This window comes from Jatropha curcas, chromosome 3, assembly GCF_041381405.1.
Source record: "Jatropha curcas cultivar XTBG-Jc1 chromosome 3, XTBG_Jcur_1.0, whole genome shotgun sequence".
Classification (NCBI taxonomy): domain Eukaryota; kingdom Viridiplantae; phylum Streptophyta; class Magnoliopsida; order Malpighiales; family Euphorbiaceae; genus Jatropha; species Jatropha curcas.
In genome coordinates this window covers 22,758,861-22,765,721 of record NC_143153.1, presented here as the reverse complement: position 1 = coordinate 22,765,721, position 6,861 = coordinate 22,758,861, and the positions used below count along the sequence as shown (strand labels likewise).

General features: G+C 34.3%; 1 pseudogene; it reads right to left on the bottom strand.

Moving 5' to 3' along the window:
* Positions 1–615: 615 nt before the first annotated feature.
* On the bottom strand, positions 616–2,921 carry LOC105629583 (uncharacterized; annotated as a pseudogene).
* Positions 2,922–6,861: the final 3,940 nt, after the last annotated feature.

Genomic DNA, 6,861 nt, shown 5'->3' with positions numbered 1-6,861 from the left:
CAATTTTAATATTAAATTAATATAAAAAATTATAGCGTCTCGATAATCATGGGTTATGAAACAAGGGCTTATTTTCACCTAAGATCCCTAAGCTTAGAGATAATCATTTTAAGGCCCTGTATCTCAAAACTGATTAGTGTTTGTAACATGAAAGTAACTTAGGCGAATTTCCGATAAAAAATCGCCGGAAACATGACACGTGGTATATGATGTGGAAAAAGAAAATACAACTCAGTCAATTATGGATATAAAAATGAATTTTTCATTTTGCCGTTAAGAATATCCAAATCTCTCAACCCTCGTCCCCACCTCTTTCATCACCACAAAACCATCTGCTTCAACATTCACAGTAACACTTCCTTCAACATTCAAACCTCATTTTGTAATTCATGCCTGATTCTTTCTTTTCTCTCTTTCCCATAGCCTCCTCACCCCTCTATCATCTTCTCTCTCTGTATTTTTTTTTTTTTTTTTTAAATTCATGTAATTGAGTATTCTCACTGGTGGTCAATGCTACCTTTTTTTTCTCTTTATAGCAAATTCAAGAGAAAACAATCAAAAATATAATAGGTCTCTTTTTGTAACAAAACTAGTTTGAAATATAATAGGCAAATATAAAGCTTGAAAGAATCACATTAACTGACCACAACTAGTTTCAGTACAAAGCCTAACGAACTGAGTATCAGTTGTACACAACACAAGATCGAAATACAACTCTATTTGGAAGAAAATTTACAGATTTATCACGTCAAGGCCACGTAAATATGACAGGGAAAGAAAGAAAGCAAATTCAATGGGTACACAGCAAATTCAAGAGAAAGAAAGCGAATAAAAACAATTAATATTCCAAATTATAGCCAAGGCCAGCTGCAGAACAAATATATAGAACCACAAGATACTGAATTAAACTCAAAACAGCACAATACCTCCTGTGACTGCATAACAATGCTTCTACCTTAAAATCTCACTACAACTTTCACCTTGAGAACTTTTAGAGCAGCTCAGTAGCTTTTTCACAAGCAGGTCATCGTTTACTACCAACTCCATAGTAGTGGCATCTGCAGAAAACCCCTTGCCAACCATTTCATCAATAAGTTGTTTTGCCATGGACACATCTTTGTGTCAGAGATATCCTTGGATAATCACGTTATAAGTGCAACCATTTGGTGAGCAACCATTCCCTTCCATTTTCCTGAAAACCTTCAATGCTTCATCAAGTAATCCTTCTTTACTAAGTCCATTGACCATTAAATTGTATGTGTAAACATCAGGATACAACCCTTCTATGGAAAGTCTAGAAAACAGTTCCTTTGCATCTTTAACCTTACCAGCCTTGAACATACCATCAATTAGGGTATTATAAATAATAAGGTGAGGCTTCAACAAGTTCTTTTGCATTTCATGAAATAGATCCAACGCCATATCAAGACACATATGCTTATGAAAGCCGTCTATTAGAATTGAGTAGGTTACATTATCTGGAGAATGGCCACTAGAACACAAGTTCTTGAAAAACTTATGCGCAGCCCAAGGGCTCTTTGCTTTACACAAGCCATGTATAAGAGAATTATAAGTGTAATCGTTAGGCATCAAGCCTTTGCAAGGCATTTCATCAAGAAGCCGCATTGCCTCATCTATCCTTTTTTTATAAGTGTAATCGTTAGGCATCAAGCCTTTGCAAGGCATTTCATCAAGAAGCCGCATTGCCTCATCTATCCTTTTTCTCTTACAATAACAATGAATCAAGATGCTGTAGGTAACAACAGTTGGTGTACAGCCCTTGCTTACCATCAGGTTAAAAATTTCTCTAGCTTGATCCATTTGGTTGTGTACACAATATCCGTCCATTAATGAACTGTAGATGATAACATTAGGCTCTAGTCCTCTCTGCATCATCAATATGACTATGCCATGAGCCCTTGAAACCTTTCCTTCCTTACAAAGTCCATCAACCAAAGTATTGAAGGTAATTAAATCTGGTGCGATGTTTGCTCTCAACATTTGGTTAAGCAGCATAAAAGCTTCCTTCCACCTGATTGACATGCACAGACCACGGATTAAGGTGTTGTAGGTCACAACATTAGGTAAGATACCTTCGCTCTTTATTTTCAAGAAGAGGTCTAATGCCTCAGCAACCAATGTGTCCTTGCCGAGACTGTCAATAATAGCACTGTATGACACCACATTAGGCAGGCAACCTTCCTCGACCATTCTTTTCAGAACACCAAAAGGCCACATTGGTTTTCCCAATTTTACACAGACCATTCACAATCACATTATAGGTATAAACATCGGGTTGATACCCTTTTTCAACAATATCATCAAACAAATCCACAGCTTCAACAAATTTATCCTCTCTACAAAGCCCGTGGATTAAGGTAGTAAGCGTTATAATGTTAGGCTTAAAACCAAGTTTGAAGAGTTTCCCCATAAGAGAGTACCCAAAATCCACACGGTCTAGGCGGCAGAAGCAATTAATCAAAATATTAATGGAGCAAACATTGAACGAAATCCCAAACAATTCCATCTGTTTGGACAGAGAAATGACAGCAGCAAAATGTTTCATTCGAACAAGTGCAGATAATATTTTATTGAATTCAATAATAGGAGATGAGGGATTACAACTAAGCATCAAATCAAAAGAAGACAAAGCATCATCAGCGTTATGGAATGAATCAGAATTGCTTTTACCTCTCGTATGTTTACTGCTGGTAGAAGTACTATAAGAAACGGAATCAAGAATACCCATTAGCCGATGAAGCTGAAAATCAGAAAGGCATCTCCAGCTCCTTATTGAAATCATGGTTTCTCCATCGCTGCAACAAAGCGAAAGACACAGTCTTGGATACAGTTTATGGTAACGGCGAAAGGGGATTTTGCTTGGATACAATTTATTGAGTTTACCTATTAAACCTTTTAATTTTAATTTATTGACATTTTTATTTTTGTTAAATTGAACCGCTATTTAACTAAAGCAAACGGACATCAGAATTACTAACGGTAAAACAGATTTAAAAGTATTATGACACGTGAATTCAGGTGCCTCAAAAGTTGCATGCTTTTCTCATTCAAAGAGAAACAAAATGGCATTAAGGAAGGTACTAACCTTTCCTCTTTTCATTTCATTTAATTTTGCTTGATGTTTAAAATTAATTTTTCTGTTGATCTTCAGCAGGATATCATGGTAATCTTTAACTGAATGACATTCTGTATTGGCAAAAATAATTGACATAACTTTTCTTTAATTAATCTTTAAATGTGCTGATTTATATATTTGAAAATGCAATATTAGCATGAAAAATTAATGGATTATATATATTAAAAATGTGATGATAGACAAATTTGATATATGAAAAGGAATCATTGATTCATTATGCTCAAAATTAATTAGAGAAACCAATAGAATTGCCTAAGGGAAGATTTTCTTTGTTTGATCTTTTACTTCGGAATCCTCAGCAATATTAGCATAGAATTGCCAAAATTTTATATTCGAATCAAATCGGAACCGCTGGTTCTAGGCCGATTCAAGTTCAAATCTTAATATTCATATGAATCTTAACCAGCCCTTGAACCGCCGGTTCTAATTCAAAATTTTGAACTGCTGATTTCGGTCAGGTTTTGATTCATTTACTGTACGGTTCGATTTCGGTTTGGTTCTGATTCAAATTGAACCATTGCCATGCCTGATTTTAGTAATAATTATGTTCATCAACAAAATAAAATGTAAAAGCGCAAAGTTATGATTGAACTCTTGCAAGTTTATTTTATTCTGGCAAAGGGCATAATTAATACTGAAATGTGAAAGTTTAGGGTCATAATAAGTTCTCTGCAAATTTAAGGGTGCCACATGACAAATCGTGTAAATTTTAGAGGCAAATTTATGCATTACGCCCCAAAAAAAGAGAAATACAAAATTGAAAATGAGGTTTGTTGTTGGTTAGTTATTGTATACGAAAATTTGAAAGATATAGTTTTTCTTGGCCTAAGCTATAAAATTATCCCCACCTTTGCGACCTGTTGCAGTATCACTCTAAATCCACCTTCATCCCTCGGGCATCCTAACTCAATAATTTAGATATATTGTCACCCTAGTTGCAAAATTGGCTAGGGTTTTACAATATAAAAGTGATAAAGTGAGTCTCACCTGACCAGCTTGGGTTAACTTAATCCAAACCCCCTAAATCATTAAAACTCACTGTTTTGAAGACCTAAAATTCAAACCGGTGAACCGAACCAATAATTAGTGTGGTTCAATTCAAATTCTAGGTTTTTCTCAAAATCTAGGCTTTTAAAAAGTTGAGTCACTCATTTTTTAAATTTTGGATCTTCTTATTTCTAAGTGCAAAGTCTTAATTTGTTAATCAAAACAACTAAATTGTCCAATTTTATAGTCAAATGTGAAAAATAATATTATATTTTATGATAATTAATTAATTAATTTATTTAGTATTAAATTTAGTCATCTTTATTTTTTTAAAAAATTATTTGCTAATATTTTTAATTTTTTATAAAAGTTAATTTTGAGATTGTTTTTTATTTGATATCAAAGTTTTTCTTAACCTATATTTTTAATTCCATTTAATAAATATATTTAAAAATATTATATATAAAAATTCGGTTGAACCTTCTGATTTAGTGAATCCCTACCTTCATCGGTTAATTGATTGGTCATATTTCTAAAACACTGATTTTAACTTTGAATTTTTTTTCATAATTTCTAGCGTCTTTTTTAATTTTTAAGATTTGAATGAATTTTAGATCCAATTTGATGGTTTTATTGGTAAAATATTATTTTTAATGTCTAAACTTTTCAAAAAATTTTATTTTGATGTTTAAACGGAACATTGTATCAATTGAAAGCTCGAAATGTCTGAAAAAATCAATTAGGTGTCTTTTATTTATTTGAACCATCGGAAGCTGTCTGTGTCAAATGGCCCCACATTTACACCGTTAGCACCTGACATGGAGCATGAGATCAAATCATCCGAAATATGTGCCTCTTATGTGAATTTATTAATGAAATTTCCTTTATGCCCTTCCTTAAATGTAATAAATGAACCACAGCCGCCTTCCATCCCTACTTCCACTGCCACTTACCCGCCTACCACAGCTACTTCAATCAAATCTCTTTACCGGTCACTTGCATCCCCAATTTCATCATCTCCTTGTACACTTTCTAACTCAATATCTTTCTACATCATTATCCATATCTACAGGTGCTCTCATTTTCAAAACATTTGATTTCATGCTGCTGTGAGACCCCAATCTGAGCGCTAAGTCCGATCCGTTAAAAATAGAATTGAAACACTCGTTTAGATAATGTTCAAGGAATGATTTTATAGAATCGCCATTTAAATTTCATTTTGAAGACAAATTTAAGAAAAATTTTTAAATGACTCCAATTATGAAAATGTTACTAATCATCGAAATTGAAGAGGATTCAAAGACTAGTTTTTCGGTTTAAATGATCAATTAATTGGCCTTAAATTAATTTCAATCTAAATGAAAAAGATTCAAGATAAAAGCATGACATTTATAGAAAGCTGTAAACATGGTGCAATAAATTAAATAAAGCAATAAATATCAATAAATTAAAGCAAATAAAATAAAACAAAAATAGATGGAGTATTCCCTCTCGCCTCTTCATGGGGATTTTAAGGCAATCACACATATCCCAAGCCAAGGAATAAAAAATAGAAGGAGAAAAACAAAGATTTTGGGGGATCCGTCCATAATTTGATTTTAGAGACTCGAGTCTACCTGCTTATCCCTTGTAATAGTCCCTTGTAATAGGAATCAAGACTAAGCAGTTCTACCCATTGTAAAATGGGAGTTGGTTAATTTTAATTTGGAAAACGAGTTCATTAAAGACCTTGTTATCTTTCAAGGCGTTTGATTGCTATTTTATGAAAAATATCTTAGCGGTGGATTTTAGATTTAAAAATAGATTTATTGGCTTTGGATCATCGGATTGAAATTGTATGGATCGCTGGATTTAAAAATGGATTTTAGAAAAGAAAGGCTCATTGGAGCCATTTAGATGAGGAGAGCAATATTTAAAATATTAGAGCCATAGTAGACTTACCTAGGCATTTGGAGAGACCAACGACGTTAACGAAGGGTGAGCCGAAAGGCTGGCTGGATGGTTGATAGAAAGGTGAGCCGAAAGGTTGGCTAGCTGGCTAACCTGAGGGTGAGTTAGAAGGCTGACTGGCTCAGAGCTTCGGCTTGACTTATATTTCTACAATTGAAGCCTAAGCCAAGTGAGGTCTAGCGTATCTAGGAGGATCTAGACCTGTGGAGGGCTTTTAGTATGGGCCTGGTGAGCCAAGGAGGCTTCAGACTAAAGGTATGGAGACCTAGAATTAAGGCTAAAGAAAAAGATTAGGTGGAAAGTGAGCCGGAGAAATATCGTCCCACCTACTTAGAACACTCAAGAAGAGCAGAGAAGATGAGAAGAAAGGTAGAAAGTAAAAGAAATGTTTCAACCAAGATTTTTAGAATGTACTTTGCAAAGAGCAAAAGAGAGATTGTTTTTGGTTGAAAACTAGACCTGTATTTATAGGGAAACGAACTGGGGATGAAATTCACTTTTTTTGACGTGGGATCATGAAAAGCAATTTTCAAAGGCGATTGATTGGCCCTGACTGATCGTGGCTGGCAGTCGACCTCCAGGGTAGGGCGATCGATAGATGAATGTCAGGTGGTCCACTACCTTAGGTTAGGCAGTCATAATGTATTATGTGCAGGTTCAACTGGTTCAAATATATTTGGTTGGTTCTAGGCTCATTCAATCTCTAATTTAGACCCGTAAGATACGTTGATAAGATATAGATGTCTAATCTCTAACCCAATTTAAAT